Source organism: Sciurus vulgaris (assembly GCF_902686455.1).
Source record: "Sciurus vulgaris genome assembly, chromosome: 1".
NCBI classification, from domain to species: Eukaryota; Metazoa; Chordata; class Mammalia; order Rodentia; family Sciuridae; genus Sciurus; species Sciurus vulgaris.
In genome coordinates, this window is record NC_136461.1 from 17,549,603 (window position 1) to 17,568,165 (window position 18,563).

An 18,563-nucleotide genomic window follows, 5' to 3' on the forward strand; every position below is an offset into this window, starting at 1 on the left:
ACCGACGGCCGCACGCAGCCGCCCGCTAGTCCCGCATCCCGGGCGCGCGGCCCGCGTGCGGCCGCCCTCCGCGGCGTCCGGGCTGCCTGGGCCACGGCGGGGCCCCGCGGGCTGTGCCGCCGCCGCCGCCGCCTCCCGCCCGCAGCCCGCGCGGCCGCCCCACCGACTCGGCGGCCGCAGCCCAGCGCAAAACCTGGAGAATCAAGTGGCGGCGTCCCGGCCGCCCGCGCGGGGTTAGTACCCCGGGGCCCGCGGGGCGGGGCCCGCCCGAGCGACGCGTGGCGCAGCCAATCGGAGCCCCCATCGCGGGCACCTCGGCGGCGCTCGCGGGGGAGGAACGGGCCCGCGAAGGCCGCGCGGCGGGGAGGGGCCCAAGGCCCCGCCCTGCGGTGGACGCCTGGGGTCGAAGGCCCCCGGGCTGTCGCCGCGGCCCCGAGAGCTGTGAGCAGCCGAGGAGGGTGGTGGAAATCGGTTTGGACCGTCCGGACTGCAGGGCGCTTGTCCCCAGGTGGCATCTCCCTGACGCGGGGCCCGCTGCCCTTCTCCTCCTCCCCGCCCGTCGCGGCCGGGCTTCCCCAGCTTGAGCTGCCTTGGGCGGGTGACGCCTGCATCCTCAGCTGGGCGCCCGAGACCCCAAGACTGGTGACACGGCGCGGGAAGCAGCCCCAAAGAGATCACACGCCCCGATCTGGCCCTCAAACTATTCTGATGCAGAGCCGCCACCGCACACGGGGTTCCTCGTGCCCAGCCAGTGGCCTGCGCTGCTCCCAGCCCTGCGCGGCTCTGGTCCCTGCCTCGGTGGCCCCTGTGCCAACCCGGAGGCAGACGGGAGTTCCCCACGGGCCCTCAGCCGACCGAGGCCGACCACCCCGTTTCTCTCCACTTTCCCCTCAAAACAAGTTTCAGGACCGCGCAGGCCTCAGGCATCGTCCGTCGCAGTAGCGGCCCGAGGGTCTCTGAACATGGTGGGGCCTGCAAAACGCGTGCTTTCCGAATTTGTTTCCTACGCTCAAGTAACCACCGTCCTGCTTCGTGGAAAAGGACTCAGGTCCGTGACAAGAAGAAAACTGCGGGGTGATGCACAACCAAGGGCCCCGCGTCCAGAGGAGAGGATTTTTTTCCATGTGATGGAAGGTGGTCCCCGCAGGCGGGTGCGCTCCGGACGCTCTGGGAGGACGCAGACAGCTGTGCACCGGCCCTGCCTGCTGTTGGGGGTGGGCGTCTCTGCTGTCACTCGCAATCGCGTGGTCCAGCTACGCTGGACTTCACCTCTAACAACCCTTTCCTCTCCCGCTTCCTAGGCCAGGAAACTGGGCCTAAGACGGGATCCATGGGGAGGGGAACCAGAAAGATCAAGCCCCATTCAGTCGGCATCATCACCCCAGACGCGCTCCTCGGGCTCTGGTGAACGAATGCGTGCCGAGTCTCCCGGCGCTTTGGAGACCCGGCTGGGTCTTCGTTGCCTCTGGCGCTGGACAGGTGCACAACGACGAATTCCGAGCCTGGGCAGCGAAGCAGCAGCGAGTCGGTCGGTGGCGGTAAGATCTCCTCCTGGAGCTGACCTTTGCCCAGCGCAGGTCATTTCGTCTGCCCCGAACGAAATCAAGCCGCCAGTGCGCTCCAGGGGAGACGGCCCAACCACCACCACCTGGACAGCTGGCCGGTACCCCTCTCTGGGCCTCATCCTAGTCCCTCAGGCCCATTTCGAAGCAAGGACAGTGGGTGGTCCCTTACTGGACCTTTTGAGGGAGCCGACTCCTCCGAGCTGTGGATGGCGGGCCTGACCGCGCATCCTCGGAAGCGCTGGCAGGAGCCGCAGGACCTGGGGAAAGCAAGGGACCGCGGACCTTGGCTCGCAGGACTTCTGTAACTTCCGGGGAAAGGCCCACCCGGGCGTGGCCAGGTAGGGCCCTAGGTCGGGCGGGCCGCCCATGCTTCCCTGGCGCGGCCGTGGAACCTGACCTGCTGCTTTTAGGGTTCGTGAATTCGATTCGCCGAGCGGTTTCTGTGTGCAGCCATGCCCTTTACTTGTCCCTCCGCCTGATTTCTCCCCATCTCTCTCTCTCTGCGGAGAATTAACAGACGGGTTTCCAGAGAAGGGGGCTCTTGTGCGTCCCAGCACCTGGCCCAGGACCCGGCACAACTCCAGCCCCGGGGAAGACACTCTGCTGATGGATGCCAGAACCAACGGACTCTGGTGGCTGGCGCTTGGGTCCCCAGTCAGAGGTCGCGGGGGCCGCCGCGGAAGGAGTAGTAACTAGAGCCACCGCTAGTTGGCGCCTGCGCCCTGCCAGCTGGGAGTTGCCGAGCCTGGCCCTTTGCACAGATGTGGGCCAGCTGCGGGCTTCCTCCTGTGAGCTGCCTTTTTGGATAGACTACCCATCTGATTCCAGGCCATCTGTGTGACCACGGCTCGGACCAACGGTGGCTTGGTGTCAAACGGAAGGCCGCCTTCCCCAGCTCCTCTGGACAGACTTCCCATCTGGAGACCCAAGGAGGGTCTGGCGCCCTCCCCCCAGCAGACCTCCCCAACCCCCTCCAGAAATGCACAGCCCTTTCCTGGCCCATTCCCAGCGTGGGGCGGGACCGAAGGGAAGCAGGCCGCTGGTTCTCAATCCCCAACACCAGCGCTTCCTCTCCTCCCGGAGTGCCCTCCCCAACCCAGGACCCAAAGCGCCCTCTCCCTCCCCATCTCCTCTCCTCCCACTCCATGGATGACACCCTGCTTCTCTCAAAGAGCCCTCGCCTCAGAGCGCCCCCGGGGTCCACACAGGCTGAGGAAGTCCCTGTGCCCACGGTGGGGCCCACCCAGTAGCATCTCTGTGGGGGGTACAGTCTCAGCAGTCAGGTGCTGACTCCTGTCTCCAGACGCCAGAGAGCCACCAACTGCAGGCCTGATTCGGGAGTCCCTGTGCCTGGGGAGGGCAGGGATCCCCAGGTGTGCCTGACCAGGGGCAGGGATGCTCTGGGAAACCTCCGAGCTCTGCGGGCCGTGGAGGGGTTCAGGTCTGCAGTTCCACCGCCTGCGCCTGCGCTTGTCTTCCTTCACCCCTCCCGGTGGCCGGGGCCCTGGCTCCAAACCTTTCTCTCTCTCTTTTTTGCAGTGCTGGGGATTGAATTGGTTCCAAACCTTTCTGAGCCTTGTTTATTTCATCTGGAAAGTGGGCACAGCAATAGCGCCCTTCTCCTGGGACTGCGTGTGAGCACAGGCATGTCGGGGTGCTCCATCCACACGAGCCGATCCTCATGAAGAAAGGGGCCTGGCGTCCCTCATAGGGGCCTTGGTCAAGTCTGTTCTGCTCTGTGGGATTCACGCCTCCTGTCTAAGAAATGGCCAGACCTCACATTCAGAGCTGGCCAGGACTTGCGGAGCGTCCTGCCTTGGTTGCCTGGCTCCTTCCTGAGTGCTCCGTGGGATCCTCCTCCTTTCCCTCCCAGGAGGCACTGCGTCCATCTGTCCATCCAGAATCTCCCAGGAGCCAGTGAAGAGCACAGAACACACTTCCAAAATGTGGCTTCGCAATCTGGCCTCCACCCCTGTTAGAGGGACCCGTGGGACCTGTCTCCTGCCTAGTGCCCTGGAATTCAAAGGGGGACACTCTAGTCCCCCACTGAGCCTCCGCTTCTGTCAGTGCAGCTGATTCTGACAGCTCCATTCACAGTGTAGAGGACTGAAGATTCCCTCTGGGAGGGGAGGGACGTGGGCTGTTGTACAGGAGCGTAAAATATGTCCCATGGCATCCGTGTACGTTTAAAACTGGTGGGAAACGGTGGTGACACAGTAACACATCTGAGTTGGGGCTGGTCTCCTGCAGGGTGGACTCCAGCTCTGGGGTCGCCCTCCTGGCCTGCCTCTCTGCAGGGATCCGACATCGATGGAGGCCGGGTGTGCTTTCCGGTCACCTTTCAGATTTGTCAGAAAGGGCCAGACTCGGAGGGGAGGGACGGGGAACCGGGAGAGGTCGGGACAGGCCTGCTGAGTGCCATTGATGGGCTGTGTGACTCTGCCCGGCTCCCGCACCCACTGGGCCCACCTTGCCTGGTGGGTAAAAGGGACCATGGGCAGTGGCCAGGCTTGCTGGGCTGAACACTGAGCGAACAGGAATGGTGCCCAGGTCTGCCTGCGGGGAGGACCGCGGACACCACCCTCTCGTCCCCTGGCTGACCGAGCCCAGTGTAGAGCTGAGGGTGGGCCACACACAGTAGCCAGGGAGGCGGTGGTGGAGCGAGAGGCAGGGAAATCAGCGAAGCAGCCGTGAACTTGGAAATCAGCAGGCCCTTCGTGCCTGGTGGGAAGACAGGGTTTGCCAGGGTCCACTTGGGAGGGTCCCAGGGTGAGGTCCACCCAGGGCTGCTCTCCTTCTGCCTCAGGACTGTTGGTGAGGACACAAGATGGCACCCATGTTGTGGATGGGAACACAGAGGCAGAGAAAGTGGTGGAAGGCTGACCAGGGTCTAGACCCAGCCTTGAGCAGGGCCGGGCAAGCCTGTGACCAGCGCCACAGGCACGACCTCTGCCCTGCTGCAGCCGCCCTGGCCACATGGTGCCACCTCAGGCTGGGTGGGACCCCAGCACCCGGGCTCCCAGGGAAGGATAGAGCCTGCCGCATCCCTCTGGGCCCCAGTGCCCCCACCTGAACAGTCGGGTTTCCTGCGACCTCCGTGGTCAGCTGCCTGTCCAACACCCCAGCACTGTGCCCCCTTCTGGGGTGCCGGCACCCGTGGGTCCTTGCTGCCCAGGGTCTCCACTCCTGAGAGGGTGCGGGGCCTCAGGGACAGAGAGGGAGGGAGGGGAGCGCAGGGGTCAGCCCGCTCCCGCCCCGCAGAGCCCCCGGCACCTCCCTCAGCACCCTGGAGGGGCTTCTGGATTCTGCTCCCCTGGTCGGGCCTAATCGTCCTCTCTGCTCCTCGTTGTGTGAGCTACACACGGAGAAAATCACTCCAGCTGGAAATGTCTTGGTCTGTGACTTCAGTTACTGGCCTCTGACTGATGAGCGCCCTGTCTTTGGACACCTGGTGTGTGGGGTTTCCAGCCTCCGCAGGGAGATGGTACTCTCTCCATTTTATGGACTGGGAAGCTCAGTCAAGGGCTTCTCCTCCTGGACCCCAAGCCACAGTTGGAGGAGGGTCTCCAGAGCCTTCCAGCAGCAGGACCCCCTGAGACAGCCTCTGCTGGCTGGAGACAGCTTCAGGCTCCATCCTGGGCTGGTACGTGGCTGCCTGCTGGCAGAGCCATCGAGTGGAAGGACTCTTCTACTGGGGACCTGGAACTGTGAGAGGTGGCTTGGAACCCAAGGGGGATTTTGGAAAAGATGTGCCCCTTCCCCAGTCCCAGGAGAGGGCGTCAGCGCTGGCAGGCAGGGAGAGAAAGGGTTCCTCTGTGGCTGTCACCTCTGGCATATTCCACATTTACGTCCATTTATGTCTTCCAGCATTCTTCTAGGGTAGATGCAGTCACCATCATCACCCATTTTGCATACGAGAAAATGGAAGACCAGAGAGGTTAAGTAACTTGTCCAAGATCACACAGCTGGGAAACTGTGGAGCTGGCATTCCAACCAGGCATCCTGGCCCCAGAGCCCACGTTCCCGACCACTTTGTTCTGTTCTCATGGACCAGAATCAGATGCTTGAAATTATAATCATGGAACAGAATTAGAATCCTGGCTAAGAACCACAAGCAGGATTTAGAATTTTGCAATGTCACTCAAGAGCTCTGGGATATCCAGTCCACATCCCTATATATCAGATGGCAGAGCTGAGGCCTGGGGAGGGACAGGGTCTCACCAGAGGTCACTGCCTAGGCCTGGGGCGAGCCTGGACCCCTGTCCCCCGGCTCCTCCTTCCGCTGACTCTGGCCCTGGGTCCCCTCCTCTCCTCTGGGTCTCCTCCGCAGGCCTTCCCTTCCTACCTCCCACCCCACAGCTCCCGGGCCAGCGGGTCCCATTAGGGATTTTCCACCTCCTCCGAAAGGTCCTAATGACTGTCAGTCCTTGTGAGGCCTTAATTAATCTCAGAGGCCGATGGCGTGGAGGAGACGGGCTTTGGCCTTACGCAGATGAAGATTTCGGCCGCATTTCATGTGGCGGGGAAGGAACGCCTCAGACATTCCTGCCAGCAATAAAAGCCACATGGCTTCCCAGCGTCGCCTTTGGAAAAGAAAAAAAGCGCAACCCTCTGCGGAAAGAAATCAGCTCTGTACTGTACGCATGGCATGAGATAAAAACGGCCCGCGCGGTGGAGAACAGTCGCCCTTTTATGCTGCCACCGAGCCGGCCGGGGCCCAGCGTCCTGATCCCAGGTGCCGCCCTCCGCCAGGCGGTGGGAGCCGCAGCAGCCCTCCACCTGAACGGGTTTGGGTGCTCCGCGTGCCTCCAGCACGGCCGCTTCCTGGGTGTGCGACCAGGCTGTCACCCAGGGCCCTGCTCTCGGAAGCTTCTGGAGAGCTGGGTGGACCCTCTGTGGCGGCTACTTATTGAACGAGAAAGAGGCCTGTGTTCACGTCTTGCACCGGGCTACCCGATGGCACAGCCAGTCCCTCCGGCGGTCCCCCACCCGCCAGGCTGCACATCTCTGGGTGCCTACCCGGGCCAGGAGCACTGTTTGCTGAGCACGTCTTCCCCACCGGGCTTATGTTACCGGAGAGGAACTCCACATGAGGCTCAGAGAGGCGTCCTCCCGGCCAGGAAGCCTGGATTTGAACTCAGGTCCTCCGAAATCCAAAGCGAACGCTCTCCACCTGTCCCCATTCTGCACGCCTCCCCTCTGCCTGGGATGGCCAGTGTGGTCAGCCTCCAGAGCAGAGGCCAGAGAAAGGAAGGAGCTTGGGACCTCCCCGGTTCACAGAGAATCAGGGACCTGGGCAACCGTGGGCCTGGGCCTGTGTCCCTAGGGTTGGGCCACTTGGGAGTACACGGGGTGGGCGCTGTCTGCAGGGGGCTGCTGCCTTGGCCTGGCTGGGGGGTCGCCGGAGCTCTGCCCCACCCAACACTGCCATCTAAATACCCACAAGCCCTTTCTGTGCCCGTCCACACGCAAGCCCATTTCCCTCTGCCGCCTCCTTGAGGAGCTCGAAGAAGCCAAACCCCAGAGGATCCCCAGCCAGCTGGGCAAGCCCCTCACCATCACACCCCAGAACTTGGTCCTGGCTGCCAGCTCCATTTCTGGGGTCCTTGCTGCAGTCTGGGAGACCCCGCTCCACTCTGGGCTTCAGACTCTGCTACATGCCCTGTGTCGTATCCCATCCCCAGAAAGACGTCTGTCTGCCACATTCTAGAGTTCTAGATTAATCCACCACAGGTCTGAGTGTTTTCCCACCCTGCGGCTGGGAACCAAGGCCCAGGGAGGGTCGAAGACTTGCCCCAGGCCACCCGGTGCTCACGGGAGCCGAACACACCCAGGGCTCCCATCTGTCAGACACTCTCTCTGCAGAGCCCGTCACAGGGCCTGGCTGGCCTTCGACCTGCTGCCCGTCAGCCTCAGTGGCCTGGCAGATGCCCTATGTACCCAGGCCTGGAAGCCACAGCAACAGGTCCGTGGTAGGCAATGAAGGTCATCTGTTATGGGCCCGGATGTCCCCCAAATTCAGTCCACTTAGTGGTATCTAGAGGTGGAACCTTATCAGAGGTGACCATCATGGGGACCCTAAGGAACAAATCATGTCTCAGAAAAGGTCTGGAGGGACCAGCTTCAGCCTGTGGTGCCCTTCTGCCTTCCATCATGTGAGGACACAATGCTTGTCCCCTCTGGAGGACAGAGCAACCAGGTGCCATCTTGCCAGCACCCTCATCCGGCGCTAAACCTGCGCGCACCTTGGACTTGCCACTCGTTGCTGTGATCTATAAAGTGCCGGGTCTCGGGTGTCTTGTTATAGCAATGCGGAACGAACTGAGTGGAAAAGGGAGAGGAAAGCACCACACCTTTCCCCAGCACATTCTGGGGACTGTCCTGGCTGTTTCTGTAACAAAGGCTCCTTTCCCACGGAAGACAGGTCAGACTGCAGGACCTGAGGGGCAGGGGGCGGGAAGCGAGGACGAGCGTCTCCACCAGACCCTGGGCACACACTCTCCACGGGCACACTCACGCACACCCAGGGGATTGACGCCACCACAGAGGCCAGCACTGTCACGGGCCACACAGGCGCGTGTTCAGCAGACGTGCAGTGTAGACAAGCCCCGGGGACACGTCCCCCATCTGTGTGTGTTGACACACAGACCTGCCCGTGTGGACTCACAGAGGCCCCCGCATGTGGCCGTGTGGACACCACAGGCAGGGACACATAGGCTGTGCAGACGGCAGAACACGCGGGGCAGGGTTGGGCGGCTGGGAGCCCTGGGTCAGCTCAGCGTGCAGGGAGCCACTAAGCCCAGGCTTGGAGGGGGCAGAGCCCAGCCTGGGGGCAGAGGCCGCTGGGGGTTGGCCAGCCTGGGGCCTCCAGATCCCTCCCCACCTCTGAGTGTTCCTGGGGGGTGAGGCGCCTCAGCCCTGGCCCCCAGGTCGGAGCCTGGAGCTGGAGGAAGGAGCTGGCTGCTGGGCCCAGGCAGGGGTGGTGGCAGAGCCCAGCCTGGGGGCAGAGGCCGCTGGGGGGGGTTGAGAGGCCCTGGGCATAAGCGCAGGTCACCTCTCTGAGCTTCTCCACCTCACCAGAAAATGGGGACCCTCCCTGCAACTCCAGGGACTGGGGGGGTTCCCAGCAGCAGGAGTCAGAAACCAGCTGCCCCAACCTGACGGCCCGTGAGGGGGAGTCAGCGCGAGCCCCTCGGCCAAGGCCCACGTGACAGCCCCAGGGACTCACAGGGGGAAGAGCATTGAAACCAGGTCACGTGAGGAGCGGTCAAGGCAACTGGGGACTTTGTCCTGGAGAAGAGCAGGCCTGGGGGAAAGAGCTCCACTCTCAGACTGATGTGGCTCTCCCTAGTGGCCGGGCCGCAGGGGCATGAGCCGGTGGGCGTTGGGCTCCACAGCAGCAAGAGAAGTATTTCAGAATCATCTAGAAACCAAATGAGACGCAGCCCCCTTGGGGAGAGAGCTCCCTGTCACGGGAGGTAGTCAAGGTGCGATCAGATCTCACCGGAGTAAGTAAGAATGTCCAGCGCAGACTCAGGCCGTGGCAGACTTTTAAAAAATTTTTGGCTGTTGGGGATGGAACCCAGGGTGCTTAACCAGTGAGCCACATCCCTGGGCCTTTTTATTTTTTATTTTGAGACAGGATCTTGCTAAATTATTTAGGGCCTCACTAAATTGCGGAGGCTAGTCTCTTTTTTTTTTGGGGGGGGGGTGCTGGGGATCGAACCCAGGGCCTTGTACTTACAAGGCAAGCACTCTACTGATTATCTCCCCAGCCCCATGGAGGCTAGTCTTGATCCTCCTGTCTCAGCCTCCTGTGTCACTGGGATTGTAGACGCGTGCCGCCAGGCCGACTCAAGGCAAACATCCCTGGAACAATGAGAGTAACTCCAAAGCTCTCCTCCTGCCCCAGTGGGTCAGGACTCAGGCGAACCCGGCCCCACCACTGGCCGACTGCGTCACATTGGGCCTAGTGGAGCCTCTTTCCTTGCCTGGAAAATGGGGCGAGCACTTCGCTTTCTACGTTCCAGCTCCAGTGCAGAATCCTTCCGCAGCCTCAGCAGTCACAGCCCTAGGGGGGCCTGTCCATTGTCCCCAGTTTTGTGTCGTCACAAATAGAAGACGACATCCAGCCCAGCAAGAGAGGCTCCTACGACACCCGGAGTGTGGTCCCCACTCCCCGTGGCAGGGCCAGGGGGAGGGATGTGGCCGGGGACCCAGGGCCAGCGAGGGCTTTATTCTCCGAAGCCAGGCGGAACGGCTGGTGGATATCTGTTTATTACTATTCTCCAAACGATACTCCCATTTTATACATATCCCTATTTTACAAAGTATTTAAAAAATAGTTTTAAAGTCAAGCAAAAGATTAAATATATATATATATAGAAAAGGCCCCAAACCAAAAAGAATGGACAAAAACCCTTCAATCCGCAGCACTGGTGACTGTGGCCCTGCTCAGAGCTGGGGTGCGCTCTCCTTTGGTTTAACTACTGGGGACCCAGGCGTGACCCCACTCCCAGCCCAGCGCACCTAGGTCCTTAGCCAAATCACTCTGCCAGCCAGGCCGTCCTGTCCACAGCAGCCCCGCTCTCAGCTGAACCGCCTGGTGACCCTTGACTCCGACGCCTGCGCAGCCCCCACCTGAGAGCACCTGGAGGCAGCCCCCTGCTGAGCATGCGCAGACGGCACCCCAGGTAGATGCGCGAAGGTGAGGAGCGAAAGTCCACTCAGTCTCGGGACCCAGCCTGGAGCCTGAAACTGGCCTGTTCTGCGCAGCGGCCTCCCGCCAGAGGCCAGACCCTCAACTCTAATATCGAACGCTACCTCCATTGTCACATATTTCATTTAACCCTCACGGCCACCTTATGCTTTAGGTACTATTATCATCGCCCTCAGTATAACAGCAAGAAAAACCAGGTCCGGGAAGGTCGATGACTTGCCCACGGTCCTAAGGGACCAGGCAAGTGTCAGAGCTGAGCAGACTCCAGGGAGCAGGACAGAGCCGCAGCCCCTGTGTCCGCAGCAGATCCCAGGACGCAGGGCCCGAAGAGGTGGACAGCTGGGGCTGGGGGTCCAGCAAGCAGCTGAGGCCCCTGGGGAGGGAGGTGCTGAGGATGCGGGCAGAGCCCAGCAGAGGCTGAGCCGACGCAGGCAAGCCAGGCTGCAGGCTCCGGCATCTGCCATTTGCTGCTGGGATGTTCTCCTCGCTGGCAGGAATGTGACATTTGCCACCTGTATGTCTCTGGCTGCCCCCGAGTGGGCTCCCCCCAGATGTCCTCAGACCAGGGTGGGAATCGGCCCTCTCGCCTCCTCCCCAGCCTTAGTCAATGAGGGGTGGGCTTGACGACCTGGAGATCCCAGCATCCCCGCCCTGTCCCCAGGGGAAGACGTTCCCAGCCCTGTCCCCGGTCCCCAGGGGGAGATGTTCCAGTCCTGTCCCCGCCAGCACTGCACTTAGATGGGGCGATGGATGGGACAGGGAAGGGAACAAGAGGGGGCGGCACTGTGGCTAGCAAACCTTTGTTGAGAACCTACTGTGCACCAGGAGTTATTTTAGGTGCTGGGGAGACAGTGAGGGACACGGCGCCTCGGAGCTTGGGTGGCACTTTGATTGCAGCAGGGAGGACAGAAGACAGTGCCCGGATTTGGTGGGGTCTTGAAACATGGCTGAAAAGAGACTGGGGTGAAGGACTCGCGGCGCTGGAGGAAAGGGCGTGGCCAACGCTTAACACTCGGGGTGCTCAGGGACGCCTGGCGGAGGAGGTGACACCGGAGACTGCAAAGGACCGGACAGGAGGGGGCAGGCCCCCAGGAGGACGGGCTGCTCAGGGGTCTGGCTTCCCGCCTGCCCTGTCCCCAGCTTCTTCTCCACTTTATGTCCCTGCCTCTCCACATCAGCCCCCCGAGCACAAGCGGGGCGTTCAGGAGGCTCCACCTGGAGGGCAGGAAACCGAGGCTCAGAGCAGACAGACTGCAGGCCCCAGGTGGCCGCAGCCGCGGCAGAGCCCTGAGAGGTCGCAGGCCTGGACATGTGGACAGCGGGGCTGGGCAGGGAGGGCGCGGGGCTCGGGGCTGGGCGGGGGTCCCCAGCCAGCGGAAGGCGCGGCCGTGATTGGAACAAGGTGGCGGCGCAAGGAGCCCAGCCGGGCGCATTGATCTTGCCCGGTGTTCCAGCCACTGGGCGGGGCCAGCGCCGGGCAGACTGCCGGCTCTCCCAGGTGTGGGGACGCCCCGGGGGAGCGGCTTTTCATGTGGTCGTGGGGCAGGCCTGCCACCCAGCACGTGGGAGGCGGGGCGTCGGGGACACGCTGGCCGCGGGGGCTGGAGATCCGGAATCCCGCAGCCAGCGAACGACAGGGACGTGGTCCACGGGGACCCTGGGGTCCTCGTCCTCTGGCCACCCTCCTGCTGAGCACTTCGCAGGCCCGCTTGGTCACTCAGCCCCAGTAGGCGGGTCACAGGCTCATCCCCACTTGCGGAAGGGGAAACTGAGGCCCTGCAGGGTTGAGTAGTCTGTCTGACTCCCATAGACACCAGGACTCGGCCCTGGAACAGAAGATTCCCAGAATCAGTCTTAGATGGGGGAACCATGGCCGTTAGCACTGGGTCCTCAAGTCCAGGTCCTTGTGTTGGGGACACAGGTCTAATGTGCAGGAGGCAGAGGATGGCCAGTGGGCAAAGGGAATCCAAGGCCGATCTCATCACTGCTGCAGGCCAGGTGGGGAGCTCAGCCAGCCCTGAGGGTCCTGGTCTCCTTGACTGTCTAGTCAGGACCTTGTCTCTCAGCTGTTACCAGCTTTAACGGTTTCCTGATGGCACACTGAAAGTTCCTTTAAATGTCTAACCCGAATCCTTCATGCTGCAGGGGAATTTTCTCATCTGGAGGTACTTCTAAGAGTTTGGTCTTGAATGTCAGTCAAGACTGCAGATTCTCTGGTGCTGTGAGTGGGAGAATGTGCCCCTCCCCACTCCCCGAATACTTTTTCACTTCTGTCACTGTCTGAAACACCGGAGCCTTGCAGGATTTTCGCTAAACACTGAAGCGAGGACTCTGGGAGTTGGCATAAGTCAGAGGAATAGGGTGGTACTCAGGGGCAGGGCTGGAGGTAACTAAAGGCTCCGAGGGGCAGGGCATCGCTGATGCTGCCCTCATCCCGCTCTGTCCCTCCCTCCCTGGCTCCAGACACCCAGGCCTCTAGCATGCCGACCACAGAGCCTTTGCACATACATACAGTTCCCTCTGCCGGCAAGTTCTTCATGTTCTGTTGGCATGACTCAAGACTCAAGTCTCCACCTCATCCAGGCACGGTTACCTCCTCTAAGAGACTCTCTGAACCCCCGTGGTAGGCAAAATAATGGCCCCCATTAATGTCCACAGCCTGTGAGTATGTCACCTGATGTGACAAGAGGGACTTGGCAGATATGAGGGAAGTTACTGGTCTGGATGGGGAGAGTCTCCTGGGTTATCTGGGGAGAGGCAAGCAACCACAACGCAACCTCCTGCCTCCATGTGCAGGAGGGAGGCAGGTGAGGACAGCCAGGGGAGACGGGGCAGCGGGAGAGACCTGGCTGGAGGTCGACTTTGAGGGGAGGGAACCGGTGAGCAAGGACGCCAAGCCCCCAGGCCCCGGAAGGGCAGGCAGGCTGGCTGCAGCCTGATCTTGGATTTCTGACGCCTGTGCTGTTCTAAGCTGCTGAATCTGTGACAAGTCAGACGGGTGGCAGCCACGGAGGTGACCCTTCCCGGGTTCCAGCTCTTCAGCACACGCGTCCTACCCCGAAAATGCCACCTGGCTCCTGAGCTGCTGCCCCCGCTAGAATGTGCACCTGGGCAGGGCGCGGGCTTTAGTTTGGCTGGTGTTACCCGCCCGGGACAGGCGGGCCCCCAGTGACACTGAATTCCAGATAAGCAAGGAGCATTTTTGAATATAAAGGTGTCATAAGATTGCAATTATTCATTGTTTATCCGAAATCCAGGGAATTCGGGTGTCCTGCCCTCTCTCTGGCAGCTTCGACCCCAGCAGCTGAGTCGGTTCCTGGGTACTTGCTAGGATCTCCTCGAATATCCACCAAATGAGAGAAATTAGCGAATGACGGTATCAGCCTTCGCCGCGAGCTCGGAACTCCGCCGGTTTCCAGAATGCTTACAGGATAAGGTGTCAACCACAGCAAGTGATAAAAGCCAGCTGGGTCCCAGGCACGGCTGACAACGATCAACTCACTCACTTCACGCAGTGACCCAATGAGGCCGTGCGTCCATTTTCCAGATAAAGACACTGAGCCTCACGAGGTTTAGTAACTTGCCCAGAGTCCCCTGACTGAGTGGCAGACCCTGAAGAGCCAGGCTCAGGGAACGTTCCAGCCCTGTCTTCTTACCCACCCCTCCCTCGGGGTTCTTTCTCGCGCAGCCCAGGGTGTCTTTCCGGGTACCCCATTCTGTGGCTGCCAAACTCCTGCGCATACCACAAAGCCCTCTCCTCATTCCCCCTGAAGTGAGCCCATGGTCGACCCTGCTGGGACCCGGTCCCCTCTCTCCTCTCCTCCATGGCTCCTTGTCCACGAGGGTCATAAGGACTGGCTACCGTGTCCTTTTCTCCCCCGTCTGTGACTTCCCTGAGGACAGAGGTGGGTCCCTCTCCGTTCTTTGGCCACAGAACTCAGAGCTGGGCCTGGTCTTGATGAAGGAAAGAGGGAGTGGGGCCCGAAGGTGAGCGCAGGAACACGTCTCTCCTCGCGGCTTGAGCAGCGAGAGGGGATGCGCGGGCCCTAATCCCCCGTCTCTTAAAACACATATTTTTCTGAGTATGAAAATAATACACACTCATTAAAGAAAAATTGGAAAATAATAAAATTATGAAGAAGAAAATTAAAACCACCCAGCATCCTGCCACCCAGAATAACGGAGAGGGATGCGGCTTCGAGCCCTCTGGTGGACGGCCACGTGGGTCAGTTCCCTCCCCTGTCCCGTCTCCAGTGGTGTGGGGACAGGGCATGCCGCTTCCAACCTGCTCCTGTGTGTGTCCCCTGGTCACGGGTCCCCGTCCCGATGGCGGCAGGTGTGGAGCCACCGAGCGGGTGCCCTGGGCTGGGCTGGCCCGTCGGGGGTGTGGAGGCCCCCAGGCTGGACCACCGCCGGGCTCCCTGGGGTCAACTGTCGGGTGTCTCTGGATTTCCGCGGCTCTGGAGGCGCGGCAGGGACACCCTGCTATGGCGCCTCAGCCTTGTCCTTATTCCTCCCTGAGGACAGACCCTGGTCCTGGCGTGGTCACCGTGGGCTCTGGACCAACCTGCCTGCGCCCCCGCTGCTGGCTCTCCAGCGTGGCGGGAAGCAGCCACTGGCCTGTGTTCTGGGCTGAGGCTTGTTTCCCTCTTGAAAGCGCAGTTTCAACCAAACCCGCCAAGGAGGCCTCCACAATCCGAGGGCACTTGTGACCTCAGGTTGGAAGGACCGCGTATTGTCCGAAAATCATCGACTGGCTTTAGCGTACCAGGCCCTGTGCAGCCGTGTGGCCCTCACAGTAACCCCCAGAGGGGAGGCCGGGGTCTCCCACCTCACAGAAGAGAATACCAAGGGTCTGAGAAGCTGCGTGGCTTGGATGGGGTCCCAGGGGATGTTGGACTCACCCCAGTCTGAGTCCCGTAGGAGGCTGACTCCCAACATCGTGGGGGCCCCCCCGGGGACTGCCCCTGCTGCCCTGGGAACTGTGAGTCCTGGGCCTTAGAACCGGGTGCAGAGGTGCTGCCCGGGATGCCTGCTGCCCACTGCTCTCCTGGCCCCGGGGAGGCAAGGACAGGCTGGGGCCTAAGCAGGCAGCCAGATTCGGGCTCTGCTCGCGCCCGAAGGTCACGGCCTCTCAACCTTCTTCACCTGCAGGACATGAGAGCAGGACTCAGCCCTGGTGCTGAGTCAGAGGGGGAAAGGCCTTTGCCAGGCGACCCCACCTGGCTGCAGGCTGGCAGGTCTTAGGGGCTGGGACAGGCCAGTCGGGTCCCAGGCTGGGCGGGAGGGGCTGGCTCCCCAGCCTCGCAGCCAACAGGCTATTTTTTAACTAACCCACAGGAAGATGAGGCCAGAAATGAGACCAGGGGGTTGACCTGGGGCCCTGGGGACCCTTCCTATTTGCATCTTCTTCCCCCATTGTGGGGGCACTGTGTGGACCCACCCCAGCTGCCTGGAGCCTTCCTGGGCTCCCAGCAGGACACAATGCTGAGGTGGGAGGTCCCACAGGGTCCCCCAAGAGAGGGCTGGCCAGGACGGGCTTCTCAGTGTGCTCTGGGTCTCTGGGCTGGGCCCACCCTCCCGCACAGCCCGTGGACAGGGCCAGCCACAGGTGTCTGGGGGCCCAGGAAAAGGAGGGATTTCCTGGCCAGAGAAGCAGAGGCCTGGGGGTGGGGAGGCCAGTGGCTTCTCTTTGCAGCCTCTCTCGGGCCACACCAGCAGGTGGTCCTTGTCCACCAGGCGGGTTCCTTCGAGGGCAGGGTCCACAGCAGTGGGCACTGCCTCTGGGGTATGTGAGTGCCTGGCGGAGTGTGGGTGTCCATGGGGCAGGGCGGGTTTTGGCCGAGGCCGACAGCGGCTGGCGCCACAGGAATCCCTGGGTTGGAGCTGGCGTGGGCATCCTGGTGGCTCCCGTGGGGCAGGGCATGGGGTGGCTGCATCAGGGAGGCTAGAGGGCCCAGATGCTGTCAGGGCCTCCAGCCCAGGAGCCTGGTGGCTGCTTATTTATTGTCTGTGTAGACAATAGTGTTAATTAGCAACCCCCCATCACACCCCCTGATACAAATCACGTGAGCACAATGAAAACACTTAAGAAAGACAGAAAACACGTTAAAGACCTGAAATCCCATCTGGGGAGGGAGTGAGGCGGCGGCCGGTTAGGCCCACCCGCGGGCGCTGGGCAGCAGACGGGTTGAGCACTTTCAGCACCGTCTGGGTTTGCTCTCTGCTGGCCTGGGAGTGGCTGCGGGGTCCACCGCTGGACAGCTGGGTCAAAGGAGGGCGAATACCTCCCTCTGGAGGAGGTGGCGGGTTCAGCCTCGAATCCAGGGCCAGCTGACTCGTGAAGGGTCCAGGGCTGGACTCCAGCCGGGGCCTGGCCAGCCCTCCAGGGGCCACTCCTCCAGGGAAGCCTCAGTCTGGGCCCACAAATGACCACAAACCGAGACCCAGCCACGTCCGCAGCTTGGTTCCTGGTCGGGACACTTGCTGACCGTGGCCTGGTGACTGACGGTCATCATCCTGCTGACCTCACTCACTCCCCAGGGACTTGTAGAAGCTTTTGACTTGCCACCCTGTGTCCAAAAGCCGAGGTCAAGTGCTCACCTTGCTAGGCCCGTGACCCCTGTGGGCAGGAGCAGGGAGGGCAGCAGAGGGCTGCCCACCAGCCTCGGGCACGTCACCTGAGGACGGGGCTTGGCCTTGGGCCTGGCCAGGCCAGGGAAGCCGCACGTGAACCTACAACCCTTGGCCCTTCTTGGCTCAGGCACAGGCCACCTGGAGGGATCGGTGTGGCTGAGCCCACTCAGCCACAGTGTAGCCGCTGGACAGCTGCCGCGTCCCTGTGTTCTCACCTGTGGCCCAGCATGAGCTGGCTGGAGCTGGTGCTGACCAGGCTGCAGGATCCTGCCGGTCCCTGGGGTTCTCTGAGCTTGGTTATGTCCCCTCTCAGGCCTCAGTTTCTCTGTCTGTGCCGAGGTGCGCAAAGGGCGTCCCCCCTCCAGGGCCTCCCTGGGACCACTTGCGGTTTTCCCCTCCCCGACCTCGGCCGCCGACAGCAGCTGGCCCATCTCAGGGGAGAAACTAGCCCAGGGACGGCCTGGGCTCACTCAGCCGGAAAGCTCGGGCTCCCCTCTCCTGGGTGCCCCCCACCTCTCAGGATGTGGCCAGAGGACTTAGGAACCCAGTTCATGGAAGCCACCAGCTGTTCCCAGGAAGAGGGCCACTGACAGATGCTCCTCGGTCTGGGGAACCTCGACTAACTCAGCTGCCGTGCTGCCGTGAGGCACAGTCTCCGGGTGCGGGCTGCCTGGGTCTGAGCCCCAGCTGGGTGATCTCAGGCAGCTGTCAGAACCTCTCTGGGCTTTAGTTTCCTCGTTTATAAAACGAGCTTCATCACAGCATTTGTCTCAGGGCCGTGGGGGTGAAATAAGCCGTCGTGGAAAGCACGCAGACGCCGCCCGGCAGACGGTGCCAGCACGTACACATTGGCAGCTACGTACAATGGTTGAAACGTCGGTCACCATGATTTCTACTTTCCACACAGTTAATTGTTCATTTCTTAGTTCAATTTCATACTGTTCTTTTTTTTTTTTTTCATATTTAGGATCCAGCAAATTTTCCTTTTAAGCCTCACCATTTTCTGGATCCCTGAAAAGATGATTTCCTGGCCCCACAACACCTGTCGCCTGGGACGCCCGAGAGCTGCGATCCCCAAGCGGTCTCTTCCCAGCACGTCAAAGGCTCTGGAGGTCCTGGCGCAGAGCCCTGCGGAGCTCTGTCCGGTCTGGTCCCTTCCCCGTCTCCGCCCGGCATCTGGTAACATCTGCTGAGCGCGCTGGGAGATGCGCCCTGGCCCCACCGCTGCTCACGGTGACGCTACGGTGTGAGCCTTCCTGTCGCTGCAGGCGCAGACCCAGTTCTGAGCAGCCCTCGTTCAGCCGGGACTGGGGTCCCAGCCTCGCTGTCTCCTTCATTCCCTGCAGCAGCCCGGAGCTCGGTCCTGACAGTATCCCCACCTCACAGATGAGCAAGTTGAGGTTCAGGGAGGTTAGGTGGCCACACGGCCTCTGATTCTGAACCTCACCTTTCTCCTGTCCACTGGGAGGAAGGAGGAAACCAGAACCCACCCTGTCAGGGTCAGTCATCCCTCAGGACACGCTTCTGTTCATTGTTTGGCGGTGGGGGTGGGGCGCAGCTGGTACAGGGGATTGAACTCAGGGGCGCCTGACCACTGAGCCACACCCCCAGCCCCATTTTGCATCTTATTTAGAGACAGGGTC

At 61.6% G+C, this 18,563-nt stretch overlaps 1 protein-coding gene across 3 annotated transcripts in view; it reads right to left on the minus strand.

The window, feature by feature from the left end:
* Positions 1 to 18,563, minus strand: part of RUNX3 (RUNX family transcription factor 3) — a 51,330-nt gene that overhangs the window by 23,187 nt on the left and 9,580 nt on the right. The gene's annotated exons all lie outside the window — the stretch shown is intronic.